The sequence below is a fragment of the Saccostrea cucullata genome, unplaced genomic scaffold (assembly GCF_032062105.1).
Source record: "Saccostrea cucullata isolate Sc308-1 unplaced genomic scaffold, CSIRO_AGI_Scuc_v1 ctg2183, whole genome shotgun sequence".
Lineage (NCBI taxonomy): Eukaryota > Metazoa > Mollusca > Bivalvia > Ostreida > Ostreidae > Saccostrea > Saccostrea cuccullata.
In genome coordinates this window covers 11969-36266 of record NW_026936848.1, presented here as the reverse complement: position 1 = coordinate 36266, position 24298 = coordinate 11969, and the positions used below count along the sequence as shown (strand labels likewise).

Genomic DNA, 24298 nt, shown 5'->3' with positions numbered 1-24298 from the left:
ATTTAACCGCTATTTTTCTAAATATACTAGGCCTACACATCATATCGGCAAAAGTATTTAGGAGCCCCTCTTTTTATTCCATGAAAAGGGGAAAACTTAATTCAATTCTAATAAGATCTCAGAATCACACTTAATTATAGTGAATGTAAACAGTTTATATTTCCCATCCTGCATCGCTCTGTAGGCGCTTTATTTCATTGGTCAATTTCCCGAGGCGCCATTTTTGGAGGATCGAGAAGGACGAAGAAGAAGGTGTAAGCAGCTGGTAAATGTGAAAAGTTAAGATGGTTTCACCACCCAGTGTCTTTAAGACTGTGATAAATGCTAGGCCAACGATGAAGGATTAGTGTACGTATATTTTTGTTAACTTTTTACGGTAAATAGTTGTAATATTTGGCAACAACAAATCTTCACTATCGGAGGCAACTTTTGTTCTGACGCCATTTTGAAAAGTTGGATAACTAAGTTTTAAATTGTTAAGTGTATATATTGCAGAGAGAAAGAGAGAGAGAGAAAAAAAATTTGAGACAGTGATATAGCATAACTTAGATTATGGAGGCCCCAAAGGCACCGTGCATGTGCATGCTGTAGGCCTATGTTGTAAAATGGCAACGTTTCGCCTTTTATCATGTTTATTAAAATGTATGCTCCATATGTATGTTCTCTCTCTATATATAAATGAATACTTTTCGGAATTAAAAAAAAAATATTTTTAACCCCGCTCAAATTATCCGGATGATAATAGTTAAACCGAGCATGGTTTCGTAGTTAAATTCAGACTGTAGAACATCCGGTTTGAATACATGTGTTTTTCTGACTTTTCGGATAGCCAACTCTTGTTTTTTGGAACTTACGACTTATGGCAAGGTATAAATTAAATATTTTTGGTTCAAACTTTGATAAAAGCATCGATATTTTACAAAAAGTGTCTTCAATCTCATCTTATCCGATTATTCATGAAGGATATCCTCATCAGAACAGTTGGAATAGATTGTAGCGAATAGCATAACCCTTAATCATATGCATGACGATGATATGGAGGAAAAATATACATAAAAAAGTGAATGTAGGTGAAAGCCTGTCCACTTTTCTGAAGAGATTAGGTTTTGTTTTATTGTTTATTGAAATAGTTTACTGCTCAAAAGATTTTTTTTTTGTAATGTCTAACCTGTTGAGATGAAGATGTAAAAAAAAGAAAAGCCTAATAGCAGGGACCTATATACTAAGATAGGTATATAGGTCCCTGCTAATAGTGAATGAATATTGATAGTATGTCAAGAAATGCAAATGAATCATCAGCTTGAATTATCAGTTTTTTCAAAATTATTGACCCGAGTAGGTAAATGTATAGCGAATAATACATACTCTTTTCCATATCACATCCTAGCCCGAGACACCAATATCAGCCAGAGGGACAGAGGCCCTAGGGCTGATATTGGTCGAAGGTCTGATACAGGATGTGATATGGAAAAAGGTATGTTTCATTATGTTTATTACAAACTTGGTAATAAAATACAGAACACTTCAAGTTGAGAAGATCAAGAAAATAAGTAAATAATCATGCACAATAAAACTACTTACATACATGTACACGGTATTGTCTTACTGAACAGATTTAGCTGTCATTAGGTCAAAATTGCAAATAATAACATGCTTCTTATATCTGTATATACAGGTAACTCTTGATGGCTTGAACTTCGATTTCTCGGAAGTTTTTGATCACTTGAAGTGAGTCTCCGGTCCCGATTTTTTCCACTATATAACTAAGCAGATTTGTTCTTGATTTCTCGAACTCCTGATCTCGAGAAACCCTTGATCCCTCGAAGTCAAAATGCAGTCCCGCTGTGCTGTGAATTTTACCCTTAATACCTCGAAGTGGCTGTGTGTATACTAAGTTATAATGTTCAAACTTTTGCCATAGCTGTATATCTGTGTGTCTGTCTGAGTGTTTGTTGTCAACTTAAACCTTCACCATAACTTTAGAACTATATGAGATAGTGGCTTCATATTTAGTATGCATACTCCACTAATGAAGTGCTTTCAAATGGCAACAAGGAAAATGATTACCAGTATGTGATCTTGACTGTGACCTGTATGCAAAAAAGATTGCATTTTAGAACTTTGTTGCTGTGTTTCACAAGCGCATCTTGTTTTTATCTCTACTGGTCAGAGACCAGAAGAGCTTATGCGATAGTAATGCGTCCGGCATCTGTCCGTCTTTCTGCAAACACTACTCCTCCTTAAATTTTAGTCTGATTTCAATATAACTTGGCACACAAGTAGACTATACTAAGATACACAATTCTGTGCATCAGTTTTTGAGAAGTCCAAACCAGTAGAGCTACAGTCTTGACAGAGACTTCTGGTTATTTTTTCTTCCATCCCGGTTGTTGCTAATGCTATTACATAATAAGTTTAGATTAGAATGCAATAGTACCTGGACATAATTTATCATTTCAGAGAGAAGAAAACTGTGTGACTTTAAAAGAAAACCAGTGAGATAAAATCATAGAAAATGTATGATGATTCAGGATGTGGTCATTTGGTAAGTGGTAATTCATTCATGATTAGTATGTATATGATAATTGCCTGGAAAAAAAAAGATTCTAAATTTTATTTAAATACTGAACTGTGGTATATCAGCTGTGAGCTACAAGAAGTTTTATGTAAAAGCTAGGGCTGAAACAATTTGCCCCCTCCATGTTAAGTGTGTATTGCTATGATTGACGTACAATCAGTTCTCTAATACTAGTACATACACTTCAATAAAACTTTGTCGTCTTGAACCTGAATTGAACAGGAAAAAACTCTGAGATCTCTCCAAAAATTTGAATGAAAAAAAAGAAATGTTTATTAACTGATTTCTTGCTGCTCTAAAAACTGCACACTAAAGAGTTCTACTTTAATATCAGGTAGTTTTATGAAGTTAGAGTGATCTGCCCATAGATTAAGATTATGAAAAATGTTATTTTACAGTCAGTTAGATTATTTTTAATAGATTAAATTATTTTTAGCATTACCGGTATTTAAAATAAAAAAAAATAGGAAATTAATTATTTTCACAAATTTTTCCAATGTAAGTAAACAGCAATGATTTCTGCTTACAGATAGTCCATTGTCTTTGAAAATTTCTTGGGGAAATGAGGCACATACCATATGTTCTAAATGAATAAAAAAGGCTCATTATGCACATATTTATATGAAATATGATATATTTTTTTCTCTCCAAGGAATAATTTCTGCAAGTCACTAAGTTTTTAGAGTTTCCTTTATTTTATAGATATTCAATGAAATTATTTGAAGTATTAAATTTTGGTAAATTTTATAATACTAAAAGGTTATATGGATGAAAAAACAGCATGCGTGTATGACAATAGGGCTTAAATTTTTGATGTCTCTTAATTTTTCAGTGACAGTAAAACAGGAATTGTCATCACCAATAGACGAATTTCACATTCCTAAGAGTTTTCTCCAATTGTCGGCGTATCACTCATTTTTCCCACTTTGTCCTTTGTAAGTTACTTGTTAATATTTTCAATCTTCAAAAATATTGGACAATTATGATCTGTATCTGTATTGCCAGAGTATGGGGGCAACATGAAAATCATAATGAATATGTTCATACAGATTTTATTTCTAAGATATTGTCCCTCAAAGTTGATACGGTTAAAGAGGGAAAACAGCGTCTTAACCCGGTTGACCCCAGATCGACCCTGCGAAGGGGAATAACTTTTGTAAATGTGAAAGTCCTTTATGGTATATCATATAGATCTAAAACTGACTGAATTTTGATCAGCCAATTCATGAAAATGATGAATGGATGTAAATAATGTTGGTCAATATATGTAAAAAAAAAAAATTAAATTACTTGTTTACATATACATTTGTGGTATCTCTCCCATTGAAGTTTATAAACTTGCTATTTATTTCTTAAATAAACTGAGCGTACATGCAATACCGGTATAAAATTACTCATAAGATACATGTATACTTAAACCATGATAAAATCATATGTGTCCAATGCAGCATATGATAAATCACTAATAATAGTACAAGTACATGTGTATATATACTGTAATACATATATATTGCATTATTTTTAGGTCCTGTTCTGTGGATGCCCTAAGACAGTGTCTACCCATCACGCCATCTGATATCACTTGTTCTGAGCATATTTCTCTCTCAACTTAAACTACAGAGAGCCTGTGGATAGAGGATGAAGAGTGACCTTGGACTAATTTTCTAGGTCAAAGGTCAGTATCAAAATCTACTGTATATCTTTATTTAAAATCGTAGTCCAGAGTATATTTCTCCCCTGGTGTAATTTAGCTTTTGTGCAATGGGGTGGAGGGTCTGCAATGATCTTCAATCAATTTCTAGGTCGAATATCAAAATTAAAAAAAAATCTCTCCCTAATATTTTTGTTATTATAAAGTGTATGTTTTCTCTCAAACTAATCAAACTTAAAGCAGGGTTCTTAGTATGAGATACATGTAGTAATATATTCTCAATGACATAATAAGGCTGAAAACATTGTTTATATTATGTTATTTTTTGTTCACTTATCATAAAGCATTAAATATTTAAGAGATACATTAAAAGCTGAAATCATATGTATCATGGTCATGGAAAGTAATTATTGTATTGGTGTATTAAAGGACATTGACTGATCTTTCAGATTTCTAAGTTATATTCAAGCATTATAATTCTGACATCATATAATAATTTTGTATGAATATTGCAGATCATAGGTGATGTGAAGAAAACCAGGAAACTGATGTTGAAAGAAGTACTTAATGACCCTTATGAATGGACTTAAATGTGAAAGACTGTTCCATTGTTTATCTAAGATGTATGAATTTATTTAATATTTTGATATCATTGAAAAATTCAGTTACAGTTTTTGTACATCAAATGAATTATTAAACATATAAAATGGTAATGCTTTTTTCTTTTACATGTAATAAATTTTTTGGATAGATTTTTAAAAGAATACGCATTATTTCACATTGCTTCCTTTAGAAAAGTTAGGGAATCTTGAAGTTTCCCAGTGATTTCAACCAGGAATCGGACTCCAGATAATTCCACCAAGTTTCCGCCACACAGAAAGTGCTACACAAGTTCCATATAGTTTCCTGAGTCAAGGAAACTTCAGGAATCATAAGGTTTCACGAGCTTCCATGTAGTTTCCCATAAAAGAAAACCTTAAGATTCCATCAAGTTTCCATTCCACGGAAACCACTACGCTCATATTCCATATGGTTTCCTGAGTCGAGGAAACTTTAGGAATTGTGAGGTTTCCCGAGCTTCCATGTAGTTTCCCGTATAAGGGAACCTAAAGATTCCATCAAGTTTCCATTCCACGGAAACCACTACGCTCCGATTCCATATGGTTTCCTGAGTCAAGGAAACTTAAGGAATCGTGAGGTTTCCCGAGCTTCCATGTAGTTTCCCGTAAAAGGAAACCTAAAGATTCCACCAAGTTTCCATTCCACGGAAACCCCCTACGCTCCGATTCCATCAAGTTTCCTGATTCTGGAAACCAGTGGAATCTTCAGGTTTCCCATTACGGGAAACTACATGGATGTTCGGGAAACTTCAGGTTTACAGAGGTTTCCGTGGTTTGGGATACCTTATGGAATCGGAGCGTAGGGGGTTTCCGTGTCACGGAAACTTGGCGGAATAACCTAGCATCCGCTACGGAAACCACTGGGAAACATGATGTAAACTTGAGGTTTCCATGTGGTTTCCATAAAGTTTCCCATGATGGGAAACCACTTTTTTCACCCAGTGGAGTGTATTTATTCGGTTGCGGAATTGATTGCAACTAATGCTTCGAAATTCATACGATGGCCAACACAAGAGCGTTTAAATGACATCTCTCAAGAGTTTCAGAACAGAAGCAGATTGCCAGGTGTTGTCGGCATTATTGATGGAACGCACATCCGACTTGTTAATCCACCCGGGGGCAAAAGAGACTACATAAACCGTAAAGGCTACCCTTCTGTGCAGCTCCAGTTAGTCGTGGATGATTACATGTTAAGACCAATTCTCTGTAATCACCAAAATATTTTGGCACTCATAGCTACAGATTTAAATTTTTATATCATATTTTGATAAAGGTGTGTGAGTGATTATAAAATCTAAAAATAGTTTTTGAATTGTAAACTTGGTTGCCATAGAAACGGGATACAAACTTTCTCATTTTTGTCAATCATGAAAATCTGTACTTTTTATGAAAAACCATGTCTAGAAATGAACAGAGATATCTAAATTTGTATTTATTGTTGTTATCCAATATTAGAGATTCAAACAACTATATTTTTAGTTCAATTTTAATTTTACACTCGTAAGTGGTCATGTTATGCATTGCAAAATGTCAAAAATATAGTAAATTGTGATCAGTTTTTACAGACTTAAAACAAAAAAAAATGCAGCCATCTACAAATTAAGCAATAATAAAACATGAAAGGTTGATATTTGGTTATATTTAAACAATTAAAAAATTGGTGGGCAAATGATATGTGTAAAAGAAATTGAAAGGTGAATATCCATTTTTCTGCATTTTGAAGCATTTTTTGCTTCCAAATTACTTCCCTTGGATTACTCTCTAGCGTTTGGAGGTACAATGTGTAGGCACTTGTAGTGGTAAATAAATAGTTTGGTGAGAAAACTTATCAAAGCGAGTACGGGGTGATGATTGGCAGTGTGGAAGAAGGAAAAGAGGCCAAGATATAATGCATAAGAAGACAAGAGGTAACTATAAATATTACAAATGCTATGTATGTACACTTTTTTCTCCATTTTATTGGCTTGCATGCATGTAACCCGAGATTCCTCTGCTATGAAAATTGTGACACCTGAACATGCTTAAGGGACCTCTGTCCTGACTCTCCCCGGTTCATTTACATACATAATTACATAAAAATGCATGTTGATGGCAGACCATGAAGACATGAATCAGGTCAGACACAATCTCTTTATATAACCAGGACCAGTACAATCAACTGATTTGGCTAGGTAGATAGCTGTAGGCCTATCCCACTGTGGGATGTGGAGACCAGCCCTTCGGATGCTATTTAAGCCAGTAGGCACTGGAACAAAAAAAATCCCTCACTGCTCAATGGTCGTGAGTGACAAGTATAGGACAAAATTTGTATCTCTCCAATGGCAAGTGGTGGGTCTCTCCATATTTGTATTAAAAAATTCTGAAGACCAAGAGACTTTATACAAATCAATGTAATCTTCTTAACATTAAGTGAAAGTTTCCCTTTTAAGAAAAAAAAAAAACCAGGTGTATAAAAATATTTGAAGATGAAAAATCATGGTATGATGAAATCTTTGTGTATAACAGTAAATCCTTGAACATTACAGCCATATTATATAATACACATACTCCTCTGTATAAAACAAAAAGTATTAAAATAGTTCTGTCAATAGAGAGGTTAAGCATTTTTCTGTGTATGTCTTCCTCTACATGTAAACCTAGCAGTGATTTTACATCATGTTCTGTTTATCAATCTGCACGTGTACTGGTATGTGTAAAACATTTCAGCGCGACACTTTTCAATCCATTTGTATCAAATAAATCTATGACTTGAAATAAAAAAAGATACATTGGATGTATGTAATAAATACTCAAATTCATACCAAACATCAGCTGAAAAATAAGTATTATGTAGTTTGAGTTTAAGAAGTTCAAGTTCTCACCTACGTGTACTTGCGAATCTATACATTGTGTACAACTTGTAGAATTACAGGGTATATGCATGCAAAACTGATGACATAAATCGCATAAAAATATGGGATTTCCCTAGGGACACGTACACGGTCATCTGCTTAACCTCTCTTTAAAAAAGTTTTATAAAGTGCTTGACCTGTACATATTTATATAGGTATCACCTTGTCCATCTGTCTGTCTGTCTGTGCAATTGTGTCAGGTCCATATCTTTCTTACAGAGAGACATTAGAATCTACTACTCCACACTAAGATTGCTCATGACCCAAGGGTGTGTCATGACCTTGACCCATGGTCATTTGGGGAAGTTCAAGGTCACTGGAAGAAAAATTTCATAATTCGTGTCTGATACATATCTTTATTATGGAAAAACTTACCTCTGAAAAACCCAGCGGGGGTATTTTGTCCCTTTTGGACAGTTCTAGTTTCGTATAGATAATATGACTTTCCTTTTGATCATGTTGACAGAAAAATAATTAATATATAGATTGATTTTTATTATAAAATTAATTAATTTTTATCTTGAATTTAGTGATTTTTAACAAAAATTGAATTTATATTCATTTCTTGTTTTCAAAGGATTCACCAAAGAGGATGAAAAGGAAAAGGAACAAGAACATACACATGTAAATCATGACTATAACAGAATTCAAATGAAACCTTGAAGTTAATTTTGGAAAAGACAATTTCAGGAATTGGGACAGCTTATAGATGCATTTCTCTTCAAGGTAACCAGTTTCAAAAATCAAATCTAAATTGTTAGAAAAACACAGTACTACATGTAGTATATGGTCTGCTCATTTCTCTTTAATGGATCAAAATGATTTTTAAAATTATAATAATATATGCATGTATAATAGAAACAGAGCTGCCAACCCTTATGATTTTGGCGTAAGGCGTACGAAATCAGCGTCTAAAATATGCCTTACGATTTCTCTCTATATTCTTCCAATTTCAGTTTTTCTCTTTCCAAGTTTATAATACCGGTTTTTTCATAGCTGGCAGTCTATATTTTCTATTATAATATATTCATAATTCTTACAACGCTTGCTGGTATCAACGTTTCGGATTTAGAAGGCCGATTACATTCATGTAAACGCTTGCTTGTATCATCAGTTCGGATTTAGAAGGTCGATCACATTTGTGTCAATGTTTTAAAGTAAACAAACTGGAAACATGCCTCAGATTGCATGTCCATTTACAAAACATCTTTAGCGGCAGGGGGCCTAGGTGATCCCTAGACCCCGCCTTACTATTTATCATTTCAGAATGTTGGCAGCTCTGTAGAAAACATGTTTAACTTTAACTACTGTCATAATGATCATTAGAAAAACACCTCTTGATATAGGGTTTGCTTTTACATTTATGTATTTGATTTAACTATGTATTTAATTCAGTTTGATATTTGTCTTCATTTGAAGATATTGAAAATTGTATTTACTTCTGCAGGTAGAAAAAAGTCTTCTTAAATATACGAGTGGAGATGCAACATCATGAAGTTCAAAGTGCAAAGCTGAATATCATAAAATCTCCAAACAACAGTGAAGCCTTAAAAGTAGGAGATATCACATCAATTTTTTTCCTTAGAAAGTACCATGATGTCTGTTACTAATAATTTAGTTTCCCAAACGAGGAGCAATGTAGCTGGCTTGTCAGAGTGATTTCCCTGAAGATGAAATTGGAAATGAGAATATTCATGTGTGTCTTCATACTGGAAATCCTCAAGATTCAACCATATTTCTAAGTGACTCAGTGACATCATTATTTAAGGAAGCTCTTAACAGCACACTAATGAGCTCTACTTGAAGGAGTAGTTTAATACAGTAAGAGTGATCTCCCCTTAGAAGTCAAATAGAAAAGAAATGGTTGCTTACCATTTATTTCACAATTTGTAATAGATTAAAATATTTTAACTAGCATTATTTTAGACAAAGAGTAAGTAATTGATTAACATTCACATTAAAATTCCCAATAGTCAACAATAGGGTTTTCTTGTAGAAATAATGCAGATACTTGTTGAAAATGAACTAATAGTCTCAATGTGCCTTTATAATATTTTTTTTCCTTAATTGAAAGTCTGCAGATCATTTTTTGATACACATGTATTGTTAAGAGCTTCTTTAAATTTCTAATGATATGTATTGCTTATTAAAATACATTATAGTTGATAATTTTGATAAAGGTTGAAAAATAATTCACAAGCTAACAGTACTTGTCTTAATTGTAATACTTTGTAGCCTTTTGTTCTATCATATGTAGATAACTGTGTAATTTTTTTGTGTTTTGGATTTTGTTTCATGTTCATATATTATATAAGCATATAATTAAGAAATTATGATGTAGCCTTATTAACTGCAGTAATCAGTACTAGAGGACTATTATTTTTGTATTGTGCTAGAAATTGGGGGGGGGGGGTATATTTATGATTATAATTCTTGCCAATAGATATGAATAAATAATTTTTTATGAGTCACTGACAATATCTCATTGATTTTATAAATTTTAAGCTTAAATTCCTTGAATTTTTATTTTAAAAAGAAAAATATATCTTGTTATATGAAATGTTCATCAAAGCTGTTTTTTGGCGAAATGCCAATTTTATGATTTTTCATTTTGTTATAGTCAACATTTGTTGTTATTTGCCCATGAATGTTTTTGAATATTTTCATTATTTGTGACAAGTACCTTCAGATGAAATAGGTGATACATTGTGAAAGTTCTGCTAATTTTTTATTTTTCTTCCCAAAATGTTGTAATTTTTCAGTTTTGACCAAATTTCGAAAAATTGATATTTTGCCATTGTTTGACAAAGTATTACAAAATTTTCAAATAATTATTAAACATATTAAAGATATCCATTGAAAGTGTTGATGTTGTAGTTTTATAAGATATTAGCAGCAGAGTTCTAATCTTAAATTTGGGTTCAGCACAGATGGTGTAAAAAGTGTGATTTTAGCAAAATTGCCATACACAAATTAGCCCTATATGTCAGAAATTTTGTATCCCGGTTACCATGGTAACGGAGGATGTCCAGAAAAAAATTATGCCATACATATAAGTTTTACCCTAGGAAGATACTATATGCCAAGTTTGAAGAAAATCTGAGACTATGCGTGCCAGACCCTTTCAGAATTACTTTGGTGCTTACAGAGAATTGCTCTTAATAACTGACGCCTATGTAGGCTGGCCTGGTTCAACCCATGATGCCAGAGTGTAAAAAATTCACCTCTATATCAAGAAGCAGAAAATGATAACAAATTTTCTTAGAATACCTTCATACTTGGTGACGGTGCTTATCCTGTAAGAGGGTGGCTGCAAACACCCATAAGAGATAATGGTCATTTATCTCCTCAACAAAAACGATTTAATAAATCTTTATCTTCAGTGCGACAAACAGTTGAAAGAGCAATAGGACATTTAAAAGGTCGATTTCGGCGTCTTCGTGAAATATACTGCACAGATGTAGAAAAAATATGCACATCATTATGACTGTCAGTGTCTTGCACAACCTATGCATTCTAGCTGATGAACATATTCCATCATTCATCGAGTATGAGGAGGACATTAACAATTTCCAGAACATATTTCAAAATGCAAATAATGGACTAGCTACCAGACAAGGACTTGTGAATATGTTCTAATTAAATAAAGATTAGATGAAGACAACCACTTTTTTTAATTATATGTGAAATGAATACTTTATTTGAAAAAAAAAATAGTAAACAGTTTACAAAAATACTGATCATTTCTTGATCTCTCCATATCACAACAAAAAAATCTTCATAGATAAAAAAAAAAACTTGGTAATTAATAGAATCACCAACAAACTGCACCGTAAAAAGCACAAACAAACAAAATATAATAAACTTGACTAGTTAAACAAAAAAAATTCAAGATCCAAGATTTCAAGTCTGTGATAAAATTTCTCATAGTTATTATTTTAAAAAAATGGCACAAATAAAACCTCTTCATAAACAGTAACGTTAACAAAGTTGCATTTTGAAAAAAAAATCAAAGTAACAAATTCACTTCTTTTCTCCCTTCTTATCAAGAATGTCTAACAATCTGTCCAAACGAGACAGCTTAGCAGCTTGTTGCTCTTGAAGAAAATCCTGGTTTTGCTTCATCTGCTCCGACTGTTTTTCTGCATAATTCTGCAGGAAGTCCAAAACTGTATTCTTCTTTATTTGTCGACCTGGTATTTTCTTTTCCTCCTGATTCATAGCTTTTTTTGTACTGAAATTTTAAAAAGATAATTCATAGTCTCATTAATCAGAATAAGGGAATACACTATAATATATACCCCGGTATGACAAAAGTTTTATGTGACAATGCCTCAGTGTACATGTGTGTGTGTGTGTCTTGAAACATTGCTGATTTTGATCAATTTTAAGCAAAAGATGCATTTTCTTTCTTTGGGTCACATGTTAACCGGTGGGTTCATCCCGATTACTTGTTCGCACCGAGTGGTATTGTGCCGAGTGGTTTCGCCCCATTTAACTACAGGTTATGTATCCTGCAACTACCCCTTGCATTGACCTTATAAAGGTAACCTAAAAAACCAAAGCTTTATCCGGTCACTGCCCTAATAAGGCCTCATGCATGTATTCCGACGTTCAAAAAGCACTGTGGCGTCATGTTTACTGCAATGTATACGCCATGGCGTCATAGTTTCAACTGCAGAGATGTGCCTAAATCTGTCGGAATAAGCTTGTTTTGATGCTCAAATGTATGCAGAGTCTGAGATGTGCCTAAATCTGTCGGAATTAGCTTGTTTTGATGCTCAAATGTAAAATTTTGTTGCAAGATTAACAAAATACATGATAACTGTCTTGGAATATAAGCTATATTTGGGCTCGGGTCGAAAATGTAAGAGGGCTCGGCAAGCCTCGCCCTCTATCACATTTTCTTACCCTCGCCCAAATATCGCTTATATTTCAAGACAGTAACGATGCATTTTATATTCATGTTCTTCAATTTAGTGATTTATTTTACACACAGTGGTAATTAGATTTAAATTACATTTTATATCTGATATTGAGTGAAATTCTTTACAAATTCAAAATTAATCCATCATGAAATTGAATGCAATATATCCATTCATTAGGTCACCTGAGTATTGCTTTCCGTTTTTGTCTGTCGTCGTGCGTCGTGCGTTAACATTTAAATATTTTCAGCTTCTTCTCTAAAACCACTGAACCAATTTCAACCAAATTTGGCATATAGCATCTATGGGTGAAGGGGAACAAAAATTGTGAATTTTGTGTGTCCCGCCCCCCTGGGGCCTGAAGGGTGGGGCAAAAACCACTAAAAATAGTGCAATCTTTAAAAATCTTCTTCTTTACTCCCGAACATCAAGCAGTCAAACTGCTGGTATGATTGTAATCAGCATTGAGTCCTCTACCAAAATTGTGAAATTCATGGCCCCAGGGTCAGGGGTTCTGGTGTTAGGGCGGGGCTCTATTGATTATATAGTGAAAATGCAGTAAGTCTTTAAAAATCTTCTTCTCTGCTCCTGGGTATTAAATAAAGAAATTAAGTTCATAATTATGATGAACAAGAGTGGCTCTACCAAACTTATGAATTTTATGGCCCCAGGGTCAGGGGTTCTGGTGTTAGGGCGGGGCTCTATTGATTATATAGTGAAAATGCATTATTTCTTTAAAAATCTTCTTCTCTGCTCCTGGGTATTAAATAAAGAAATTAAGTTCATAATTATGATGAACAAGAGTGGCTCTACCAAACTTATGAATTTTATGGCCCCAGGGTCAGGGGTTCTGGTGTTAGGGCGGGTCTCTATTGATTATATAGTGAAAATGCATTATTTCTTTAAAAATCTTCTTCTCTGTTCCTGAGTATTAAATAAACTAATTAAGCACATAGTTGTGATGAGCAAGAGCATCTCTTCATAAATTGTGAATTTTATGGCCCCAGGGTCAGGGGTTCTGGTGTTAAAGCGGGGCTCTATATTGATTATATAATGAAAATGCATTAAATCTTTTTCTCTACTCCTAGGTATAAAAAACACTAATTCAGTAAATAATTATGATGAGAAAGAGTGCCTCTACCAAAATTTTGAATTTTATGGCCCCAGGGTCAGGGGTTCTGGTGTTAGGGCGGGGCTCTTTTGATTATATAGTGAAAATGCATTAAATCTTTGAAAATCTTCTTCTCTGCTCCTAGGTTTTAAATAAACTGACTAAGTACATAGTTATGTTGAGCAAGAGTGCCTCTTCCAAAATTGTGAATGCCTTAGCATCTAGCTTAAAACATGAAACAAATTCAATCATTTTAAAGTTGTTGCATGATGCTCAGGTGACCTATAAGGCACGTGGGCCTCTTGTTTATTTAAATAAAAAGTAGGGCCTACATAAATAAATTTGATATTTAATCTTTATAATTTTTTTTTGTTTTACAGGTCCACAACAATACCCTGATAAAGTATAGCTTGATAAAGCTACATAGCTTTACCTTAAAGCTACATAGCTTTATCAAGGTATTACAAATAACTTGATATCGAGCTACTAGTATGTATCTTCATCAGGGTACTGTGCTATTGATGAATACAGGGCTCTACATGTAGCCATTGTAAAAAAAAAATAATAATAATCACCCACCCTCACACACACACAGGGGCGACTTTTCATCTTATTTTTGTCTCGCCTGCGACGAATGTCGCGAAGCGAGACATAGCGACCATAGATTCCGTCGTCGTCGTCGTCGTCGGCGTCCAACTTTTGGTTAACCCAAATGTCAAAGTTTTATAAACTGCAATAACTTTCTCAAATTTTATTCAGTCTTCTTGAAATTTGGACACAATATTCAGTATGGATAAAAATTTATATCCCAAGTATGATTTTGAAAAAAAAAATTCAAATTTTTCCGTATTTTTTCCTTAAGTTGGACTTAGTTTTTTCATGATAATTTATGGTGAAGACCTATATTCCAGCAACTATAAGTTATAGGGATATGATAATTAGTCAGTGGATACATCATGGGTAACCACAAACGTCAGTACCAGAATTAGGTCATCTTGACCTACATTTTTCTGCATGAGTGACTTTGGTTAAATTTTTGGTGGAGGTCCATATCTCAGCATCTATAACTTATAATGGCATGATGATTTGTCATTGTACAGGTTATAAGTAACCAACAACATCAGTACCAGAATTAGGTCATTTTGACCTACATTTTTCTGCATGAATGACTTTGGTTAAATTGATAATGGAGGTTCATATTTCAGCAACTATAACTTATAGTGGCATGATAGTTAGTCAGTGGATACATCATGGGTAACCACAAACGCCTGTACCAGAATTAGGTCATCTTGACCTACATTTTTCCGCATGAGTGACTTTGCATAAATTTATGGTGGAGGTCCATATCTCAGCAACTATAACTTATAGTGGCATGATAATTTGTCAGTGGATACATCATGGGTAACCACAAACGCCTGTACCAGAATTAGGTCATCTTGACCTACATTTTTCCGCATGAGTGACTTTGCATAAATTTATCATTTCTTACTAACCACAGCGACAGCAGGCGAGACACAGGGTTGCGGGCAACCCTTACGTACTTTTTTTTATTAATAAAGCTGCTCGTCATTAGTCACACTAGTCACACAACAAGTGTGAAACCACTCATGAGCGAACAAGGAATCGCATTCGGTCAAGTCACATGTAACTGGGCCTGTACATACCCCCTTGTGTGTGGCGAGACCTTGAAAAGCAGTTGTTTCGTGTCCGCACCAATTACTTTTAGAATGAATTATAAAGGATGTCAATTATTTTATTTTTAATTAAAACCGGCTTTCAATAAAAATAACATTTTTGGCTTAAAATTCCAAATATTACCCTCAACAATTCTTTTTTCACTCACCGACTACCTTTTCCCGCCATCTTGTTCTTGTTTCACACTACCTAGCGTGGTGGTGTATATTCTTGAATCGCGAACCCGTTCCTGAGTTGTGTTCTTGGCGTTCGAAAACTGAGAATTTAATTACGAACGCGTTCTGGGATCAAGAACAACGGTTTCGAATGCACTCTTAAATTTTGTTTGAATGTAGTTGTGACGTCATCGATCAGCGTTATTGATACCCTCCGACAAAAATCAATAATTTAAATCTATGATGAAAAATGAGAATGCTTTTATAATGATTATTACTCCGGAAAGCTTTTCTATGATTTTTAAAAAAAAAAATTCTATTTATTTTTAATAGCTGAATACATTCTTGAGGTAGATATACTCTTTTAATTTTCTCTTTCTGAATGTTATTACCCAAGTGTGAAGAGTTATCGTTCTTTGTACAAATATGCATGATACGAAAATATAATAAATATATAGCCGTTCTCTGAATTTTTAAAAAGTTTTATTATACAATTAAATACATTTATCAAAATTAAATTTTTTAAAGATATGAATCTGCAATTTTAAATATTCTGAATTTCCTTTCTTTTCAAAGAATATTATTAAAATCTTATTTTTATTCCTCTCAGGAAACATTTCATATATATACTTCTCAACAAGGTATATAAGTGTAGAAGAGATTGTTCTACACGAGTGTGATAGAGCAAATTGCACACATAGCAGAAGCAGTTGCGTCTATAGTGCTATGAACGCAGTTGAAACCTGCAGGTTCATAGTGGGAGAGAGCAGTGGAAATGCAAATATTTATATATGAAAGCAATAACATTAACAAAATGGATACTCATTTCCTTTATCCCTACCTTCTTCTGAAGGGTGTTTTTCTCCGTTCTTGTGTCCTTCTCTGCACATCCTCTTTTCTTCTTTCTGGGGCAGGTGTTACAGCCGCAACACTGTTGGTAAGTTGTGCATCCCTCATCTCTCTTAAATAAGCTGTTTGTTGTTTAATTTCCCCCATCATATGGTGCAACACATCATGTATCATGAAAAGATGGTTATTAATCTATCTAATTTGGGTACAAAAGCTGATCTCAGTGATGTCTGACTCTGAGTTTTCTTCTCTTTTCTAGAACTAGAACTACTTGAACTGCTGGTGGAATCCTATCTTTTCCTTTTCTTGCTATCCTTTCTCTTTGTCACTACTCTTTCGTCTTTCTCACCCCTTTCTTCTTTCCTGGTCTCCTCTCTATCCTTTTCTTCCTCTTTTTCTTCATATTTCTTCTCTTCCTCTTTCTTTTCATATTTCTTCTCTTTTTCCTTGTCTCAGCACCATTATCATTATCTTCCTCATACAACCTTTTCCCTGATGTTTTTTGTACATCCCCTTTTACTCCAAGTGTCCCAAACGTCACCACAGTCCCGATAGGTGTAGCATACCCCAGCAGCTTCTCTCGGAAGTCCATGTTTGGTTCATAGTCAAGAAAATCATCCAGTGGACCGATGGCTCCTCCCATAGGTTCCGCTGCTATACTGGGTTCTGTGGTCATCAGGAGAGCGGGCCTGAAGTGGCTGCCGAAGGAGGAGGTCTACCCGTGCTGATGTCTGCTCATGTGGAGGTTGTGGGATTCTTCCTCCGTCTACTCAACCATAAGTCATGGGACTCTTTCTTCCCATATTACAGAAGTAACTACCTTCGACCAGGTGAATTGGATCCTTATTCTCATTTAGATAACTCTTTCCAAGATCTGACATTGTTCTTAAAATTTATGTTTTTGGTAAAAAATTGATACTTTTGGGATCGGGTTCGGGCTTCAGTATGTTGTAAAAACGTTGTGTATTCGTAAAACCGCATGTTCGGAGATTAAAGTTTTGAAACAACGGTATCGTTGTTTATCGGCAACAAATGGTAGCAGAGCGTTGCAAGTAAACAACAAGGAGTACACGTCTCGGCAACCTCGGAAGCACAAAAAATGGAGAAGGATGAAAAAATAATCAACGAAATGAATAGTGAGAAAACGAAAGTAGACGTCGCTGAAGTATCGCAGGGAAAACTGGATCTCGACGAAATGAAAATGTGAAAAAACAAAAGCTACTCGAGCTAAACACCATTTATTAAATTTGCTGGATAAGATTTACCCAGTCGCAGAGAACTTCGCACAGCAAGGACGATTGATTTACAGGAACCTGAAATGAATTATTTACTGTCGCTCTCTGCAGAGTACAAATAGGCAAGTGACATGAACAACTTAGCAAAAACAAATCAAGAAATTGATGTTATAGAATTTGAAGACATTTGAAGATTGTCAAGAAAGAGTGCGGGAATATTTAGATTCACGGCGAAGTGAGGCATCAAGTATTAATACAGGCTCTCTAGGAGGCAGCTTAGACATTTTGAATCACGAGGAAATTCAAGTTAGAAAAAAGCGGAAATAATTCGAAAGGAGGTACAAAAGGTTGAAGAAGCAAAAGGAGTATTAAAGGAAGAATTTCAAGCGAAGCGAGAGCAATTAGATCAGGAAAATGAAACTTTTCAAGAGGGATACAAACAACTCGAAGAAGTGGAGAATGAAGAACAGAGGATGCATGAAGAGAGTGTTGGTTACCATGACATCGACAATCAGGAAACAGATAGTTTCATCAATGAAGATATCAATAATGATGAAAATGCATACTCAACATCCTCGACCGGGAAACAAACTAGTTAGATAGTAAGATTTCCATCAATTAGCCTACAATTGGTAACGACATGCGGAAACAACTGAAAAGAGTGTCAATCCCTCTCTTTTCTGGTGACAAGCGTACTTATGAAAGTTGGAAAGCAGCCTTTTTGCGTGCATAGACTAAGCACCAGCTACTCCAGAGTATTAATTGTTATAGCTTATAAGTATCTTTCGTGGGAGGCTCTGAAAGCCGTAGAGAACATTGGACACTCTTCGTTCGCTTATGAAGCAGCAAAGGATCGCCTTGATAGAAAGTTCGGAGGACAGAGACGACAAGTTCTGCGTCATCTGGAAGTCAGATGCAGAAATTTTAAAACTTAACGAATACGTAAAACCCTGCCCTCCCCTTATTCTACCCTAATTCCCGCCACTGTTATGGGTGTAATCAAAGTACTGAGACAGTACTGAAAGACGGGGTCAAAATAATCTTCATGCTAGATTTCACAAATGTGATTTTTTTAAGGAGTTTTTATAACAACTTTTATTTTTTCATTAACATTCTAAAAACAAAACTATGAAAAATATACATTCACATTTTTCATTTAATTTGATTTGAAGAGAAATTTGAATAATTGCTCAGTTTGGAAACCTTTCTGAACTTCTCCGAATTTCATCTGGTACGAACTAATAAATTTTCCGGAAGTAAACAATGTATGATGCGTACACAGTCATAATAATACGCAGGATAGTACTTTGTCTACTAGTGTTATTTACAGTTAATATTTTTAGTTTTAAATCATCAAAATACTTTATTAGTTGAGTTAGAGAAGGGTTCATATCAATTTCTTCAGTTTGATACAAAATGTTAATGTTTTGATCGAAACAATTTCTGCACTCTTTCGTATGCGTAGATTTAATTCATGTGTTATCACCACAGCATCCTGTTTCTATTTTTAGATCTCTGAGAGTAAACTAAAAGACGGGGTCACGTGACCCCGTCTAAAAATGAAGCTGTTATCTTTTGCCGTTTCTGAACTTCAAAGGGGATAGTTCTCATGTGTAAGAAAGTTAAAGAGGACCTCACATGTAAGAATGCGGGAAAAAAAACAGCTTCAAGCTGAAAGACTGGTCATGATCAACTCAAACAGCCAGAGTGTGACCATCACACAACAGTGTTTGCCAAATTTGCGCACGGTCGAGGTGGACAGATCAGGTACCCTGAATTGCTCTGCTTTTGATGGTTTCCTGTTGTAATTATAAACAAGAAATTCTGCACTTAGTCGGTATGATGCTTAATTTAGTGAATGATTTATAAGTGAAAGTCATAATTTAAAAAATATGCATAAACAGATATTACAAAAGAGTAAATTTTATTTTATAGACAATCACTACGCCTCGTCCTGTGTCCGGCAAGCCTCCAGGAGAGAAAACCAAAACGAAGGAGACAACGACAGGGGCAGTTAATCATACATTAACATCCTCCCATTTGGTAAAAACGACGAATCAAGGGAGAACACGACCCTCTACAGCACCATTAATCCTTACCCCATGGATGACGACGATGAAAAAAGAAGCAAACTAGTTTCTAACTTTTCTAAAATTCCTTTCAAAAGTAATGTAACTTTCCAATTATCACTATTTAAAAAAATTTCAGCCATCATCTGCTTATCTTCTCCATTGGGTAATTATTTCATTCATTCATATCATTATGACCAATTCTAAAATTAATCTTCTTTGTCCTTGGACCTTACAACTAGCTACTCCAAATACCTTGTACGACCTGCCAGCCCATCTTCAGGCAACAACGCTTAAGATGCAAATTGGCAATTTGTACAAGTCGGAGCACAGAAGGAGGATGAAGCATGTAAAGAGAAACCTCAAACTTCTGGTTCAGTTTACGGCAACCTTGAGAAGACGGGGCTATGCTACAGAGGGAACGGCTCTTCCTCCCAGTTTAGGCGTCTCCCTACGAGAACTGGACTTTTACGAGAAACACTGACTTCTACAGTTGACGATTACTTGGACATTTAAACCTCTATCGTGTACAGATGTACAAAATTGATAATTGCATAAGAAAACATTTCTTGAAGTCATACGTATGGTATGAGGGGCAATGATATGTGAAAGCAGGGAATTGAGGGTAGGGTAGTTGTCGTTTTCTTCAAGGACAACTATATGTCGTTGATATAACCCGTTAATCTCGTTTAATTAAATGTTGATCAAAATTTGTATATCGTAAATGAGCTACCGTACATTGTCTTAGTGTAAAAGTAAGCCGTCAACAGTAAATTTCAGCTCTTCTCGTAAAAGTTCTTTAGTCGATTACATAAAAAGCTATTATAAGCATGAGTTCACCCCAGAGCAGATGATTTATAGGCATCTCGGAAAAAGGTTCGGTGTTGTAATGTGCTCTTGTGGCATTATAACCTGGACACTTTTGTCCAATATGGGATTTCTCACTATTTTCGGTTCATGTCTGGTTTTACGCTCATACTTTTGAAATGTATGGTGATGACCCTCTATTCCATTCTAGCCGGTAGTGCTCAGTCGTACCAAGCAAAATTAATACCAACTATACCAGGAAGTATATGGTGGAATGAACGGCTACCTGACCCTAGCTGACCATCCAGAAAGACCGATAATTTACTGGTTTTCCTCAGGTCTTTCTCCAATACTTGGTGGGCATGATCTTTTCGAGAGTTTTTTAGAAGAAAGCGCATTGAGAAGATGAGGGAAAGACGAGCTAGTTATCCTGATTTTTCGTTAGACCTAGAAGATTTTCAGACCCCTATAAAACTGTACAATGGCTAATCGATTACCCAGTGTAGTAAGATAATTTATTTTGGTGTCAGTTTTTATATATCACTCTCAACCTTACTCTTTCTCTCTCTTTCAGATTCAACCCACAGCATGTTCTCTCTTCTCTTGACGTATATTACTTTACTTTGCTCTACTCTCTGACTAACACCATGATAATAGGGGAAATGTTATTTTTGAACAAACCCATGAAATATCCACCACCAGGAATCGATGATTGTGACGTTAATTGGTTATTGGCTTAGATATTCACGATCTCTCTATCAATTTAACTGTATGATTGTTTTGACGAGATTAACAAAATAAATAATATCTCATTTAATGTATACGGTGTTCCTATAAAAGATATGCATTTCCTTACCTTTAAGGTTCTAGAAACAGAAATAATTAATCTTCGCGACGCACTAAATGCCATGCATAACAGTTTTCGCGTTTTTAGTCCCGTTCGTATTTTTACTAACATTCGTGAAAAAAGGTCCTTGTTGCCAATCATTGGCAGATGAAATAATTAATTCGTTCAGACTCCTCACGGAAAACTTAAAGAAAATTAACTCTGCGTTAGAGAAGCAAGTACATAAACTCGATTTTTTTTTTTTACAAAGTCCTATATGCAAATTAATCAACCAGTCAAAGAAGTACAAATGATGACGTCAGACGTCCGGACACATGTTAAACATTTATATATTCAATTCAATGCTCTTTCTGTTGGTCACTTAACTCCCAGTATAATGCCGCCACAAGAATTAGTCTTTATTATTGACAATCAAATCTAAATTGCCAAGAACATTAAGATTACCTGGAAACCCTGATTCTGACTTCTGGTCCTTTTATAAATTCTTACTTATACACCCCCTACTCTTGATAATCGTCTTTTAATTATTCTATCTATTCCTCTTTTGGTTGCTCAGGAAACTTTTATGGTCTATAAAATTCATAAAGTACCAGCTCTTATGACTAATCGTACTAATACTATCACTGATAATGAATGTTCTATGGTGGCAGTAGTAGCAAAATAGGGCTCCTGGCCCAGACTGCAGGTATGTGGAATGTGTGACGTCATTGGAATTTAGGGTATTTATAGTATATATATAGAGAGAGTATTCCACGGTGTGACATCATAGGAATGTAGGGTATTTATAGTATATATAGGGTATTCCACGGTGTGACGTCAAAGGAATGTCAGGTATTTTCTGCGCGGTTAGATAGTTTAGACATTTTAACACATCTTTGAGCTCAGATTCTAATACAGAAAGAACGAGGCATTTTAATTTGGGTATTTAAAAACGTATCTGTACGAGACTTGCCATTGCATCTTGGCTGAATAAAATGCCCAGAAGCAGTACAATCGTCGGTGGGGGGAATACATTAATAATGCTGTAGCTCTCAAAATGTTGATAGACTATTGACCGCACGAACTCTGTCATTGTTTAAAACTGTATAATTTGAGAGGGAGGATTATCCATGAAAGAAAGTGTGTTGTTGGGTTTTGTATGAAAGCATGGAAAAAAACTGAAGAACTTTTGAATTTGGTTATCTGCATTTTGGTAATAGACTCAGATGATTTATCTTAGAAATTAAAAGTACGATCAAAGATTGAGGACAATGAGGATGAGGAACGGATACTTGGACACCTGAACGATTTTCAAAGAGCAATGACGTATTTCTGTACCACTTCCCAAGCATTCTACTATAACCACCCAGAGGCATTTTATTTTCCGACAGAACAGCATATTCACATTCTAATGTTAGAAATCATTCCGCTAGATTTTTATCAGTAATCTGTACTTTGATTATTATAGCAATTACCCGTCTTATATATGGTATCGGAAATATTCAAAGTCTGTATTAACTACTCTTAATGCCGCTTAAAGCTGAACACTACTCGTAAATAGGCATAGTCCGCCATATTTCTCGTTCTTCAACGCTCTCCCTACAACTCGTATAAAGGAGCAGATCGCTAGTCAATTCAATGTATTTTACTATAGAGATCCGACGAGTGCAGACGTACATCGAACAAAGCGTGCTACTCAATATCGATGAAATTATTATTAGGACACAAGTATTATGGAAAATACGGGTCAATACATTATTTATTTACAAACAGAAAATGCACATGAAAACAACAAATAAACGCAAAAAATCCAAGACCAAGATATGAGTACTACATGTCGGCCACGAGTTTCGAGTGTGCAATCGGGTGTAACGAAAGCGAAGGGTTTATATACCCGTCTGACAGTACCTATTTATAAGAAGTATTCAGCTTTAAGCTAACGTAAGTATTGAAATCAAAAAAAAAATCCTACTTTGGTTACTATAGGAATTAGGAAAAAATATATGTAACTCATTTGGGAGATTAGAATAAAATCGGTATTTTATAAGGTTTGTGAGGTTACTCATTCAGCACCTGCAGTATTAAAATATATTAGCGGCTTGTGTTCTTATAATTCATTTCCAACAAATAAAATACAGAAATGAGAAAATTTAACGTTCAATTTTTTTTTGTGTGTGTGATGGTTTTACATACTTTTCAACTGTTTCGCTTGCTTTTGTGATAAGACTAAAAAACAAAAAAAAAAAAGGAAAACATCATCATCTCGGTCAAAAATATATTGTGTATATATCATTTCATGCACATTTATGCTTTCCTAATCATTACTAGTACCGTTTTCGAATTTTAAGCATTGCTTTATTCCTGAAGTTGTAAAAACTGTAAACACTATTCTACCCCTTCTTTTTTAAAAATATAAAATTTACGAAATTAAAAAAAAATACCTCTACACACATTGTGTAATAACTTGGTATCTTTACTTGAAACTCCCCGTATAAAATTAAAATATCGAATGATTTCATGTTTGAGTTAACTACATTACATAATAACCAAAATTGACAATGGCGCGAATATTGGCGTTCGTATTGTTGTTTGTAAATTTTCAGCTTACATTTGCATTTGAAGTGAATGTAAGTCTTCAGAAAACATACTCAGATGTTCTTGGAAAGGGAAAGGAAATTATGTAGTGAGTGCCCTAATTAGACAGTAAATCCTAAGATTTGATAAACTGACAAACGGAGCGTCATTACTGGTTATTATCAGTATCTCAATTATTCACTTTTTTGTTTTAAGAGCTGCTGGACGCACTTAAATCTTAACAAGAATTCAATTTACCCGATGCCAGTTTACCTACAATTCTTAAGGATTATTTAGAATCATCTCAGAAGG

The 24298-nt window shown here is 34.6% G+C and overlaps 2 long non-coding RNA genes across 3 annotated transcripts; both read left to right on the top strand.

Annotated features, from left to right (window-relative positions):
- The first annotated feature begins 744 nt into the window (after window positions 1–744).
- Window positions 745–4932, top strand: LOC134246715 (uncharacterized). Of its 2 annotated transcripts, none has more exons than XR_009987688.1 (5): window positions 745–867; window positions 2461–2545; window positions 3411–3513; window positions 4104–4253; window positions 4745–4929. It is a non-coding gene; the product is annotated as an uncharacterized LOC134246715 (long non-coding RNA). The 2 variants fall into 2 exon arrangements; XR_009987687.1 differs by lacking the exon at window positions 745–867 and adding an exon at window positions 900–1103 and having other exon boundaries at window positions 4745–4932.
- A 1444-nt stretch (window positions 4933–6376) lies between these two features.
- LOC134246717 (uncharacterized) lies at window positions 6377–10909 on the top strand. Its single transcript, XR_009987690.1, has 3 exons — window positions 6377–6756; window positions 8318–8466; window positions 9188–10909. It is a non-coding gene; the product is annotated as an uncharacterized LOC134246717 (long non-coding RNA).
- The last annotated feature ends 13389 nt before the right edge of the window (window positions 10910–24298 follow it).